Source organism: Oncorhynchus mykiss, unplaced genomic scaffold, assembly GCF_013265735.2.
Source record: "Oncorhynchus mykiss isolate Arlee unplaced genomic scaffold, USDA_OmykA_1.1 un_scaffold_272, whole genome shotgun sequence".
NCBI classification, from domain to species: domain Eukaryota; kingdom Metazoa; phylum Chordata; class Actinopteri; order Salmoniformes; family Salmonidae; genus Oncorhynchus; species Oncorhynchus mykiss.
In genome coordinates, this window is record NW_023493726.1 from 29,817 (window position 1) to 42,404 (window position 12,588).

General features: G+C 43.0%; 13 non-coding genes across 13 annotated transcripts; 9 read left to right on the forward strand and 4 right to left on the reverse strand.

Annotated features, from left to right (window-relative positions):
* Positions 1-3,254: 3,254 nt before the first annotated feature.
* Positions 3,255-3,348, forward strand: trnai-uau. The gene is made up of 2 exons: positions 3,255-3,292; positions 3,313-3,348. It is a non-coding gene; the product is annotated as a tRNA-Ile (tRNA).
* A 1,141-nt stretch (positions 3,349-4,489) lies between these two features.
* On the forward strand, positions 4,490-4,583 carry trnai-uau. The gene is made up of 2 exons: positions 4,490-4,527; positions 4,548-4,583. It is a non-coding gene; the product is annotated as a tRNA-Ile (tRNA).
* Positions 4,584-5,235: 652 nt separating this feature from the next.
* On the forward strand, positions 5,236-5,329 carry trnai-uau. Its single transcript has 2 exons — positions 5,236-5,273; positions 5,294-5,329. It is a non-coding gene; the product is annotated as a tRNA-Ile (tRNA).
* Positions 5,330-6,334: 1,005 nt separating this feature from the next.
* On the forward strand, positions 6,335-6,428 carry trnai-uau. Its single transcript has 2 exons — positions 6,335-6,372; positions 6,393-6,428. It is a non-coding gene; the product is annotated as a tRNA-Ile (tRNA).
* A 484-nt stretch (positions 6,429-6,912) lies between these two features.
* Positions 6,913-6,985, reverse strand: trnak-cuu. Its single transcript has one exon. It is a non-coding gene; the product is annotated as a tRNA-Lys (tRNA).
* Positions 6,986-7,579: 594 nt separating this feature from the next.
* Positions 7,580-7,673, forward strand: trnai-uau. The gene is made up of 2 exons: positions 7,580-7,617; positions 7,638-7,673. It is a non-coding gene; the product is annotated as a tRNA-Ile (tRNA).
* Positions 7,674-8,327: 654 nt separating this feature from the next.
* On the forward strand, positions 8,328-8,421 carry trnai-uau. Its single transcript has 2 exons — positions 8,328-8,365; positions 8,386-8,421. It is a non-coding gene; the product is annotated as a tRNA-Ile (tRNA).
* A 479-nt stretch (positions 8,422-8,900) lies between these two features.
* Positions 8,901-8,973, reverse strand: trnak-cuu. The gene has a single exon. It is a non-coding gene; the product is annotated as a tRNA-Lys (tRNA).
* Positions 8,974-9,567: 594 nt separating this feature from the next.
* On the forward strand, positions 9,568-9,661 carry trnai-uau. Its single transcript has 2 exons — positions 9,568-9,605; positions 9,626-9,661. It is a non-coding gene; the product is annotated as a tRNA-Ile (tRNA).
* A 465-nt stretch (positions 9,662-10,126) lies between these two features.
* trnak-cuu lies at positions 10,127-10,199 on the reverse strand. The gene has a single exon. It is a non-coding gene; the product is annotated as a tRNA-Lys (tRNA).
* Positions 10,200-10,793: 594 nt separating this feature from the next.
* Positions 10,794-10,887, forward strand: trnai-uau. Its single transcript has 2 exons — positions 10,794-10,831; positions 10,852-10,887. It is a non-coding gene; the product is annotated as a tRNA-Ile (tRNA).
* A 484-nt stretch (positions 10,888-11,371) lies between these two features.
* Positions 11,372-11,444, reverse strand: trnak-cuu. The gene has a single exon. It is a non-coding gene; the product is annotated as a tRNA-Lys (tRNA).
* A 594-nt stretch (positions 11,445-12,038) lies between these two features.
* On the forward strand, positions 12,039-12,132 carry trnai-uau. Its single transcript has 2 exons — positions 12,039-12,076; positions 12,097-12,132. It is a non-coding gene; the product is annotated as a tRNA-Ile (tRNA).
* The last annotated feature ends 456 nt before the right edge of the window (positions 12,133-12,588 follow it).

Consider the following 12,588-nt stretch of genomic DNA (forward strand, 5'->3'; position numbering starts at 1 on the left):
AGATTTACTGTCTCTATGTCTCTATTATATTATGACAGACCAGCTAGATCTACTCTCTCTATCATATTATGACTAATTATGACCAGCTAGATCTACTGTCTCTATTATATTATGACAGACTAGCTAGATATACTCTCTCTATTATATTATGACAGACCAGCTAGATCTACTGTTTCTATTATATTATGACAGACCAGCTAGATCTACTGTTTCTATTATATTATGACAGACCAGCTAGATCTAATGTCTCTATTATATTATGACAGACCAGCTAGATCTACTGTCTCAATTATAATATGACAGACAGGCTAGATCTACTGTCTCTATTATATTATGACAGACCAGCTAGATCTACTGTCTCTATTATATTATGACAGACCAGCTCGTTCTACTGTCTCTATTTTATTATGACAGACCAGCTAGATCTACTGTCTCTATTATATTATGACTTTTTAGAATATAACAATTCTTTAAGGTAAATTAAAATTAGCAGTTTGCTTCAATAGTCTGTAGTAATTTACGGAATTACAGTAATTAGAAAAAAAAGGTAGAAACTAAAAGTACATACTGTAATTCAAACAAATAATTGAGGGGCTAATCCTGCCTCTCTCTAGCATCAGGCCACATGTTTTCTTCAACATCACACCTAATGTTTTCTCTTGCCATGCACCTGGGGAAGAACCTTCTGGAGTGCCTTATCCATCTCTGGCAGTCCTCTGGACTCGTGTCCTCACATCCGGCACGCATGGCTTCCAAAAGAGACATTTGGTCATGTGGGTGGTGACCAAACACTTTCCACCTCCAGGCAGAGAAAAACTCCTCTATTGGGTTGAGGAAGGGTGAATATGCAGGCAGGTACAAAACCATAAATCTGTGATGTGCTGCAAACCAATCTGTGACAGCTGCAGAGTGGTGAAAAGCAACGTTATCGCAAACTATGACAAAAACTTTGGGGTTTCTTACTGGCTCCCCCTGTTCTGCTGGCACTAGCTGAGCATAGAGCTTTTCTAGGAAAGCTATAAGCCTTTCTGTGTTGTATGGGCCAATGAGTGGTGTGTTGAGAAGCAAACCATCATTGGCCATTGCAGCACACATGGTGATATTTCCCCCCCCTTTGGCCTGGAACCTCCACAGTGGCCCTTTGACCTATAACATTCCTTCCTCTGCGCCGTGTTTTGGCAAGGTTAAATCCAGCTTCATCGATAAATACAAATTAATGTGGTCTTTCCAGTGCTTCCACCTCCATTACTCTCTGAAAAACAGTAAGTGCACAGTTTTACTGTAGAAATGCTAGTGTTTTTTTTTACTGTAAATATTTTGTATAGCTGTGTACGTAACCTCAGACGTCTTACCTGGACATATTGGTATCTTTGCTCTTTTACCCATTCACTGTTTCTCTCGAATGGTACAGTGTATAACTGTTTCATTGTAACTTGGTGTTTCTTTAGGACTCGAGCAATAGTTGTTGTGCTGACAGAATTAACATTTTCAAATATATCATTATCAGCCAGCACTATCTTGAATCTCCCGCAGTTGTATTGCATTGTTGACAGCAACCATGTCAACAATAGCATTTTCCTGCTCATCTGAAAATATTTTTCCTCTTCCCCCTATTGGGGGCAGCCTTTGGGTCCTGTTGTAAAAATATATTTTACAGTTAAACTTACTGTAATATATATCTGTGTAAATATTCTATAATTGCAATACAAAATAGATTCCTGTAATGTTTTCATTTACTGTAAGGATGTAACTCTCACCTGTTTGCATGATGGAAAATTCGCATTACAGATGCCACTGTGGATCTTTGCAGATTGGGTTGCACACTCAACCCTGCCTCTCTCAATGAGAGACCATGGTTCACGACATGGTCTATAAGTGTAGCCCTTATTTCATCTGAAATAACAGCTCTTTGTCTTCTTTGTCTTCCTCCACGCATCCGCCCTCTCCCTGCCACCCTTCTCCCTCCACGAACCCATCTTCCTTGTTCCATTTCCAAAATGAGTCTTTCTGAGCTCTACCTATATATACTGTAATATGTGTGTGTGTTCACTAACAAGTCTAAAACAAGACACCTGCTTAGCCTTTCAGCTGAAATTGCAATTAGCAGTGTTTGAAAGGCACAAGGCTGAAATCTATTCCGTTTTGAATGTGTGGTTCACAGTTTTGAAAGCAGTGTGTTAGCATTTGAACAAAGTGCTGTAAATCCACAGTGTTGTGCAGGTTGTGGTTAAAGTCATGGAATAAGTGTGTAGAGTTTTGAAAACTGTGTTCAAGCAATGAAAAACGAACTAGAGTTTGGTCCACATGAACTGCTGCTGTGCAGACTGTAGTTAGAGTTTTGCACATGTGACTCCAGTTGTGTCCACTGTCGTTTAGCAATCGAAAAAAAACTGTAAGAGTCTCATGCTCTACCGTCTGAGTTAGCCAGGTAGGTCAATTGTCTAACTGACTCGGACCGAGTATTGTACATCTATGTTTGTGCAAAATATGGTAAACAGGTGATCAAGCTCCTGTGGGGCAATCGGTTAGCGCGTGGTACTTATTCAGCAGTATGCAGCGAAGCAATGCCGAGGTTGTGAGTTCGATCCTCACCAGGAGCATGTACTTTTCTTGAACCCTCTGCCTGTCTATTTATGCTCTACCGACTGAGCTAGCCAGGTACCTCAACAGTAGTATTGACTTGGTCCGAATATCGTTCAGCTCCATTTCTGCAAAATATGAAGATCAGTGAAAGTGTTGTTGATGGATCCTGTGGTGCAATTGGTAAGCCTGTTTTACTTATACAGCAGTATACAGAAATTAGATGACAAGGTTATGAGTTCAAGCCCCACCAGGAGCAAGTATTCTTCTTGAAGCCTCTGCCTGTCTATTTCTTGTCCATAAAAGGAGCATTTATTCAATCCATTTAGGAGGACGTTTAATAGATAATAGGGATGTCATTGAGATGACAGGTCAGAGTGCAGGCAGAGATAGAATACAAAATCATCGTCTTCTCTATCACCAGCTATGCCTGACAAGTCAGCAATGCAGGGTGGCAAGCCTGCTCGAAAGTCCAAGCGTATGGCTGTTTGCGAAGTTTTTTGGTGCTTCGGCTCAGAAAAGAATCACCCCATTTGTGGTTCGAACCCACGAATACGAGATAAAGAGTCTCATTCTCTACCGTCTGAGTTAGCCAGGTAGGTCAATTGTCGGACTGACTCTGACCGAATATTGTACATCTATGTTTGTGCAAAATGTGGTAAACAGGTGATCAGGCTCCTGTGGCGCAATCGGTTAGCGCGTGGTACTTATACAGCAGTATGCAGCGAAGCAATGCCGAGGTTGTGAGTTCGATCCTCACCAGGAGCATGTACTTTTCTTGAACCCTCTGCCTGTCTATTTATGCTCTACCGACTGAGCTAGCCAGGTACCTCAACAGTAGTATTGACTTGGTCCGAATATCGTTCAGCTCCATTTCACAAAATATGAAGATCAGTGAAAGTGTTGTTGATGGATCATGTGGTGCAGTCTGTCAGCATGTTGTACTTATACAGCAGTATACAGAAATTAGATGACAAGGTTACGACTTCAAGCCCCACCAGGAGCAAGTATTCTTCTAGAAGCCTATGCCTGTCTATTTCTTGTCCATAAAAGGAGCATTTATTCAATCCATTTAGGAGGACGTTTAATAGATAATAGGTATGTCATTGAGATAACAGGTCAGAGTGCAGGAACAGCAAGTATTCAAATTCATAGTCTTCTCTATCACCAGCTATGCCTGACAAGTCAGCAATGCAGACTGCTCGAAAGTCAGTGAGTTGGTGCTTCTGCAGTGAAAATAACCACCTAACATGGGGATCAAACCCACTACCCTGAGATTAAGAGTCTCATGCTCTACCGACTGAGCTAGCCAGGTACCTCAACAGTAGTATTGACTTGGTCCGAATATCGTTCAGCTCCATTTCTGCAAAATATGAAGATCCGTGAAAGTGTTGTTGATGGATCCTGTGGTGCAATTGGTTAGCCTGTTTTACTTATACAGCAGTATACAGAAATTAGATGACAAGGTTATGAGTTCAAGCCCCACCAGGAGCAAGTATTCTTCTTGAAGCCTCTGCCTGTCTATTTCTTGTCCATAAAAGGAGCATTTATTCAATCCATTTAGGAGGACGTTTAATAGATAATAGGGATGTCATTGAGATGACAGGTCAGAGTGCAGGCAGAGATAGAATACAAAATCAGCGTCTTCTCTATCACCAGCTATGCCTGACAAGTCAGCAATGCAGGGTGGCAAGCCTGCTCGAAAGTCCAAGCGTATGGCTGTTTGCGAAGTGTTTTGGTGTTTCGGCTCAGAAAATAATCACCCCATTTGTGGTTCGAACCCACGAATACGAGATGAAGAGTCTCATTCTCTACCGTCTGAGTTAGCCAGGTAGGTCAATTGTCGGACTGACTCTGACCGAATATTGTACATCTATGTTTGTGCAAAATGTGGTAAACAGGTGATCAGGCTCCTGTGGCGCAATCGGTTAGCGCGTGGTACTTATACAGCAGTATGCAGAGAAGCAATGCCGAGGTTGTGAGTTCGATCCTCACCAGGAGCATGTACTTTTCTTGAACCCTCTGCCTGTCTATTTATGCTCTACCGACTGAGCTAGCCAGGTACCTCAACAGTAGTTGACTTGGTCCGAATATCGTTCAGCTCCATTTCTGCAAAATATGAAGATCAGTGAAAGTGTTGTTGATGGATCCTGTGGTGCAGTCTGTCAGCATGTTGTACTTATACAGCAGTATACAGAAATTAGATGACAAGGTTATGACTTCAAGCCCCACCAGGAGCAAGTATTCTTCTAGAAGCCTATGCCTGTCTATTTCTTGTCCATAAAAGGAGCATTTATTCAATCCATTTAGGAGGACGTTTAATAGATAATAGGTATGTCATTGAGATAACAGGTCAGAGTGCAGGAACAGCATGTATTCAAATTCATAGTCTTCTCTATCACCAGCTATGCCTGACAAGTCAGCAATGCAGGGTGGCAAGCCTGCTCAAAAGTCCAAGCGTATGGCTGTTTGCAAAGTTTTTTGGTGCTTCGGCTCAGAAAATAATCCCCCCATTTGTGGTTCGAACCCACGAATATGAGATAAAGAGTCTCATTCTCTACCGTCTGAGTTAGCCAGGTAGGTCAATTGTCGGACTGACTCTGACCGAATATTGTACATCTATGTTTGTGCAAAATGTGGTAAACAGGTGATCAGGCTCCTGTGGCGCAATCGGTTAGCGCGTGGTACTTATACAGCAGTATGCAGAGAAGCAATGCCGAGGTTGTGAGTTCGATCCTCACCAGGAGCATGTTCTTTTCTTGAACCCTCTGCCTGTCTATTTATGCTCTACCGACTGAGCTAGCCAGGTACCTCAACAGTAGTATTGACTTGGTCCGAATATCGTTCAGCTCCATTTCTGCAAATTATGAAGATCAGTGAAAGTGTTGTTGATGGATCCTGTGGTGCAGTCTGTCAGCATGTTGTACTTATACAGCAGTATACAGAAATTAGATGACAAGGTTACGACTTCAAGCCCCACCAGGAGCAAGTATTCTTCTAGAAGCCTATGCCTGTCTATTTCTTGTCCATAAAAGGAGCATTTTTTCAATCCATTTACGAGGACGTTTAATAGATAATAGGTATGTCATTGAGATAACAGAGTGCAGGAACAGCAAGTATTCAAATTCATAGTCTTCTCTATCACCAGCTATGCCTGACAAGTCAGCAATGCAGGGTGGCTAGACTGCTCGAAAGTCAGTACGGTACCTGCAAAATATGAAGATCAGTGAAAGTGTTGTTGATGGATCCTGTGGTGCAATTGGTTAGCCTGTTTTACTTATACAGCAGTATACAGAAATTAGATGACAAGGTTATGAGTTCAAGCCCCACCAGGAGCAAGTATTCTTCTTGAAGCCTCTGCCTGTCTATTTCTTGTCCATAAAAGGAGCATTTATTCAATCCATTTAGGAGGACGTTTAATAGATAATTAGGGATGTCATTGAGATGACAGGTCAGAGTGCAGGCAGAGATAGAATACAAAATCATCGTCTTCTCTATCACCAGCTATGCCTGACAAGTCAGCAATGCAGGGTGGCAAGCCTGCTCGAAAGTCCAAGCGTATGGCTGTTTGCGAAGTGTTTTGGTGCTTCGGCTCAGAAAAGAATCACCCCATTTGTGGTTCGAACCCACAAATACGAGATGAAGAGTCTCATTCTCTACCGTCTGAGTTAGCCAGGTAGGTCAATTGTCGGACTGACTCTGACCGAATATTGTACATCTATGTTTGTGCAAAATGTGGTAAACAGGTGATCAGGCTCCTGTGGCGCAATCGGTTAGCGCGTGGTACTTATACAGCAGTATGCAGCGAAGCAATGCCGAGGTTGTGAGTTCGATCCTCACCAGGAGCATGTACTTTTCTTGAACCCTCTGCCTGTCTATTTATGCTCTACCGACTGAGCTAGCCAGGTACCTCAACAGTAGTATTGACTTGGTCCGAATATCGTTCAGCTCCATTTCTGCAAAATATGAAGATCAGTGAAAGTGTTGTTGATGGATCCTGTGGTGCAGTCTGTCAGCATGTTGTACTTATACAGCAGTATACAGAAATTAGATGACAAGGTTACGACTTCAAGCCCCACCAGGAGCAAGTATTCTTCTAGAAGCCTATGCCTGTCTATTTCTTGTCCATAAAAGGAGCATTTATTCAATCCATTTAGGAGGACGTTTAATAGATAATAGGTATGTCATTGAGATAACAGGTCAGAGTGCAGGAACAGCAAGTATTCAAATTCATAGTCTTCTCTATCACCAGCTATGCCTGACAAGTCAGCAATGCAGGGTGGCTAGACTGCTCGAAAGTCAGTGAGTTGGTGCTTCTGCAGTGAAAATAACCACCTAACGTGGGGATCAAACCCACGACCCTGAGATTAAGAGTCTCATGCTCTACCGACTGAGCTAGCCAGGTACCTCAACAGTAGTATTGACTTGGTCCGAATATCGTTCAGCTCCATTTCTGCAAAATATGAAGATCAGTGAAAGTGTTGTTGATGGATCCTGTGGTGCAGTCTGTCAGCATGTTGTACTTATACAGCAGTATACAGAAATTAGATGACAAGGTTATGAGTTCAAGCCCCACCAGGAGCAAGTATTCTTCTTGAAGCCTCTGCCTGTCTATTTCTTGTCCATAAAAGGAGCATTTATTCAATCCATTTAGGAGGACGTTTAATAGATAATAGGGATGTCATTGAGATGACAGGTCAGAGTGCAGGCAGAGATAGAATACAAAATCATCGTCTTCTCTATCACCAGCTATGCCTGACACGTCAGCAATGCAGGGTGGCAAGCCTGCTCGAAAGTCCAAGCGTATGGCTGTTTGCGAAGTGTGTTGGTGCTTCGGCTCAGAAAATAATCACCCCATTTGTGGTTCGAACCCACGAATACAAGATAAAGAGTCTCATTCTCTACCGTCTGAGTTAGCCAGGTAGGTCAATTGTCGGACTGAGTCTGACCGAATATTGTACATCTATGTTTGTGCAAAATGTGGTAAACAGGTGATCAGGCTCCTGTGGCGCAATCGGTTAGCGCGTGGTACTTATACAGCAGTATGCAGCGAAGCAATGCTGAGGTTGTGAGTTCGATCCTCACCAGGAGCATGTACTTTTCTTGAACCCTCTGCCTGTCTATTTATGCTCTACCGACTGAGCTAGCCAGGTACCTCAACAGTAGTATTGACTTGGTCCGAATATCGTTCAGCTCCATTTCTGCAAAATATGAAGATCAGTGAAAGTGTTGTTGATGGATCCTGTGGTGCAATTGGTTAGCCTGTTTTACTTATACAGCAGTATACAGAAATTAGATGACAAGGTTATGAGTTCAAGCCCCACCAGGAGCAAGTATTCTTCTTGAAGCCTCTGCCTGTCTATTTCTTGTCCATAAAAGGAGCATTTATTCAATCCATTTAGAAGGACGTTTAATAGATAATAGGGATGTCATTGAGATGACAGGTCAGAGTGCAGGCAGAGATAGAATACAAAATCATCGTCTTCTCTATCACCAGCTATGCCTGACAAGTCAGCAATGCAGGGTGGCAAGCCTGCTCGAAAGTCCAAGCGTATGGCTGTTTGTGAAGTTTTTTGGTGCTTCGGCTCAGAAAAGAATCCCCTCATCTGTGGTTCGAACCCACAAATACTAGATAAAGAGTCTCATTCTCTACCGTCTGAGTTAGCCAGGTAGGTCAATTGTCGGACTGACTCTAACCGAATATTGTACATCTATGTTTGTGCAAAATGTGGTAAACAGGTGATCAGGCTCCTGTGGCGCAATCGGTTAGCGCGTGGTACTTATACAGCAGTATGCAGCGAAGCAATGCCGAGGTTGTGAGTTCGATCCTCACCAGGAGCATGTACTTTTCTTGAACCCTCTGCCTGTCTATTTATGCTCTACCGACTGAGCTAGCCAGGTACCTCAACAGTAGTATTGACTTGGTCCGAATATCGTTCAGCTCCATTTCTGCAAAATATGAAGATCAGTGAAAGTGTTGTTGATGGATCCTGTGGTGCAGTCTGTCAGCATGTTGTACTTATACAGCAGTATACAGAAATTAGATGACAAGGTTACGACTTCAAGCCCCACCAGGAGCAAGTATTCTTCTAGAAGCCTATGCCTGTCTATTTCTTGTCCATAAAAGGAGCATTTATTCAATCCATTTAGGAGGACGTTTAATAGATAATATGTATGTCATTGAGATAACAGTGTGCAGGAACAGCAAGTATTCAAATTCATAGTCTTCTCTATCACCAGCTATGCCTGACAAGTCAGCAATGCAGGGTGGCTAGACTGCTCGAAAGTCAGTGAGTTGGTGCTTCTGCAGTGAAAATAACCACCTAACGTGGGGATCAAACCCACGACCCTGAGATTAAGAGTCTCATGCTCTACCGACTGAGCTAGCCAGGTACCTCAACAGTAGTATTGACTTGGTCCGAATATCGTTCAGCTCCATTTCTGCAAAATATGAAGATCAGTGAAAGTGTTGTTGATGGATCCTGTGGTGCAATTGGTTAGCCTGTTTTACTTATACAGCAGTATACAGAAATTAGATGACAAGGTTATGAGTTCAAGCCCCACCAGGATCAAGTATTCTTCTTGAAGCCTCTGCCTGTCTATTTCTTGTCCATAAAAGGAGCATTTATTCAATCCATTTAGGAGGACGTTTAATAGATAATAGGGATGTCATTGAGATGACAGGTCAGAGTGCAGGCAGAGATAGAATACAAAATCATCGTCTTCTCTATCACCAGCTATGCCTGACAAGTCAGCAATGCAGGGTGGCAAGCCTGCTCGAAAGTCCAAGCGTATGGCTGTTTGGGAAGTGTGTTGGTGCTTCGGCTCAGAAAATAATCACCCCATTTGTGGTTCGAACCCACGAATAGGAGATAAAGAGTCTCATTCTCTACCGTCTGAGTTAGCCAGGTAGGTCAATTGTCGTACTGACTCTGACCGAATATTGTACATCTATGTTTGTGCAAAATGTGGTAAACAGGTGATCAGGCTCCTGTGGCGCAATCGGTTAGCGCGTGGTACTTATACAGCAGTATGCAGCGAAGCAATGCCGAGGTTGTGAGTTCGATCCTCACCAGGAGCATGTACTTTTCTTGATGTTTATGCTCTACCGACTGAGCTAGCCAGGTACCTCAACAGTAGTATTGACTTGGTCCGAATATCGTTCAGCTCCATTTCTGCAAAATATGAAGATCAGTGAAAGTGTTGTTGATGGATCCTGTGTTGCAGTCTGTCAGCATGTTGTACTTATACAGCAGTATACAGAAATTAGATGACAAGGTTACGACTTCAAGCCCCACCAGGAGCAAGTATTCTTCTAGAAGCCTATGCCTGTCTATTTCTTGTCCATAAAAGGAGCATTTATTCAATCCATTTAGGAGGACGTTTAATAGATAATATGTATGTCATTGAGATAACAGTGTGCAGGAACAGCAAGTATTCAAATTCATAGTCTTCTCTATCACCAGCTATGCCTGACAAGTCAGCAATGCAGGGTGGCTAGACTGCTCGAAAGTCAGTGAGTTGGTGCTTCTGCAGTGAAAATAACCACCTAACGTGGGGATCAAACCCACGACCCTGAGATTAAGAGTCTCATGCTCTACCGACTGAGCTAGCCAGGTACCTCAACAGTAGTATTGACTTGGTCCGAATATCGTTCAGCTCCATTTCTGCAAAATATGAAGATCAGTGAAAGTGTTGTTGATGGATCCTGTGGTGCAATTGGTTAGCCTGTTTTACTTATACAGCAGTATACAGAAATTAGATGACAAGGTTATGAGTTCAAGCCCCACCAGGAGCAAGTATTCTTCTTGAAGCCTCTGCCTGTCTATTTCTTGTCCATAAAAGGAGCATTTATTCAATCCATTTAGGAGGACGTTTAATAGATAATAGGGATGTCATTGAGATGACAGGTCAGAGTGCAGGCAGAGATAGAATACAAAATCATCGTCTTCTCTATCACCAGCTATGCCTGACAAGTCAGCAATGCAGGGTGGCAAGCCTGCTCGAAAGTCCAAGCGTATGGCTGTTTGGGAAGTGTGTTGGTGCTTCGGCTCAGAAAATAATCACCCCATTTGTGGTTCGAACCCACGAATAGGAGATAAAGAGTCTCATTCTCTACCGTCTGAGTTAGCCAGGTAGGTCAATTGTCGTACTGACTCTGACCGAATATTGTACATCTATGTTTGTGCAAAATGTGGTAAACAGGTGATCAGGCTCCTGTGGCGCAATCGGTTAGCGCGTGGTACTTATACAGCAGTATGCAGCGAAGCAATGCCGAGGTTGTGAGTTCGATCCTCACCAGGAGCATGTACTTTTCTTGAACCCTCTGCCTGTCTATTTATGCTCTACCGACTGAGCTAGCCAGGTACCTCAACAGTAGTATTGACTTGGTCCGAATATCGTTCAGCTCCATTTCTGCAAAATATGAAGATCAGTGAAAGTGTTGTTGATGGATCCTGTGGTGCAGTCTGTCAGCATGTTGTACTTATACAGCAGTATACAGAAATTAGATGACAAGGTTACGACTTCAAGCCCCACCAGGAGCAAGTATTCTTCTAGAAGCCAGCTATGCCTGTCTATTTCTTGTCCATAAAATGAGCATTTATTCAATCCATTTAGGAGGACGTTTAATAGATAATAGTGTCATGGAGATAACAGGTCAGAGTGCAGGAACAGCAAGTATTCAAATTCATAGTCTTCTCTATCACCAGCTATGCCTGACAAGTCAGCAATGCAGGGTGGCTAGACTGCTCGAAAGTCAGTGAGTTGGTGCTTCTGCAGTGAAAATAACCACCTAACGTGGGGATCAAACCCACGACCCTGAGATTAAGAGTCTCATGCTCTACCGACTGAGCTAGCCAGGTACCTCAACAGTAGTATTGACTTGGTCCGAATATCGTTCAGCTCCATTTCTGCAAAATATGAAGATCAGTGAAAGTGTTGTTGATGGATCCTGTGGTGCAATTGGTTAGCCTGTTTTACTTATACAGCAGTATACAGAAATTAGATGACAAGGTTATGAGTTCAAGCCCCACCAGGAGCAAGTATTCTTCTTGAAGCCTCTGCCTGTCTATTTCTTGTCCATAAAAGGAGCATTTATTCAATCCATTTAGGAGGACGTTTAATAGATAATAGGGATGTCATTGAGATGACAGGTCAGAGTGCAGGCAGAGATAGAATACAAAATCATCGTCTTCTCTATCACCAGCTATGCCTGACAAGTCAGCAATGCAGGGTGGCAAGCCTGCTCGAAAGTCCAAGCGTATGGCTGTTTGGGAAGTGTGTTGGTGCTTCGGCTCAGAAAATAATCACCCCATTTGTGGTTCGAACCCACGAATAGGAGATAAAGAGTCTCATTCTCTACCGTCTGAGTTAGCCAGGTAGGTCAATTGTCGTACTGACTCTGACCGAATATTGTACATCTATGTTTGTGCAAAATGTGGTAAACAGGTGATCAGGCTCCTGTGGCGCAATCGGTTAGCGCGTGGTACTTATACAGCAGTATGCAGCGAAGCAATGCCGAGGTTGTGAGTTCGATCCTCACCAGGAGCATGTACTTTTCTTGAACCCTCTGCCTGTCTATTTATGCTCTACCGACTGAGCTAGCCAGGTACCTCAACAGTAGTATTGACTTGGTCCGAATATCGTTCAGCTCCATTTCTGCAAAATATGAAGATCAGTGAAAGTGTTGTTGATGGATCCTGTGGTGCAGTCTGTCAGCATGTTGTACTTATACAGCAGTATACAGAAATTAGATGACAAGGTTACGACTTCAAGCCCCACCAGGAGCAAGTATTCTTCTAGAAGCCAGCTATGCCTGTCTATTTCTTGTCCATAAAATGAGCATTTATTCAATCCATTTAGGAGGACGTTTAATAGATAATAGTGTCATGGAGATAACACGTCAGAGTGCAGGAACAGCAAGTATTCAAATTCATGATCTTCTCTATCACCAGCTATGCCTGACAAGTCAGCAATGCAGGGTGGCTAGACTGCTCGAAAGTCAGT